General features: G+C 38.0%; 1 non-coding gene across 1 annotated transcript; it reads right to left on the bottom strand.

Moving 5' to 3' along the window:
* Positions 1–343: 343 nt before the first annotated feature.
* Positions 344–417, bottom strand: TRNAN-GUU. Its single transcript has one exon. It is a non-coding gene; the product is annotated as a tRNA-Asn (tRNA).
* Between the last annotated feature and the right edge of the window lie 46 nt (positions 418–463).

Genomic DNA, 463 nt, shown 5'->3' with positions numbered 1-463 from the left:
TGTGTAATTTGTGTAGAGATGTGCTTATAAATCCACTTGTCTGTCTGTCCATCCCCCTTCAATGAGTTTTTAAAAGTCTATTTTCAAACATACTTAATAGAATGGTAGCAGTTTCAAAGATAATTAGGACAAATCAACTGAGAAGAGCTAATGGAAGTGCTCTCTAGAATCACAATTTACAGAAAGACTGCATGTTGAGATAAATTCCTACTCAACAGCAGAGAATTAGCAGGAGTAAGAAGTAAAAGGGAAAAGAGAAAAAAAGGAGGAGAAAGGAGAAAGAAGTAGGAGGAAGGAGAAAGGAGTAAAAAGGGAAAGTGGAAAGAGGAGAAGGAAACACCTACGTCCCTGGGTGGGTTTGAACCACCAACCTTTCGGTTAACAGCCGAACGCGCTAACCCATTACGCCACAGAGACTTCCCTTAAGCTATGAAATCTATTTATAAAATACAATATTGTTTTT

Source organism: Meleagris gallopavo, chromosome 1 (genome assembly GCF_000146605.3).
Source record: "Meleagris gallopavo isolate NT-WF06-2002-E0010 breed Aviagen turkey brand Nicholas breeding stock chromosome 1, Turkey_5.1, whole genome shotgun sequence".
Classification (NCBI taxonomy): Eukaryota; Metazoa; Chordata; class Aves; order Galliformes; family Phasianidae; genus Meleagris; species Meleagris gallopavo.
The sequence above is the reverse complement of the archived record's forward strand: the minus strand, read 5'-3'. Positions and strand labels throughout refer to the sequence as shown.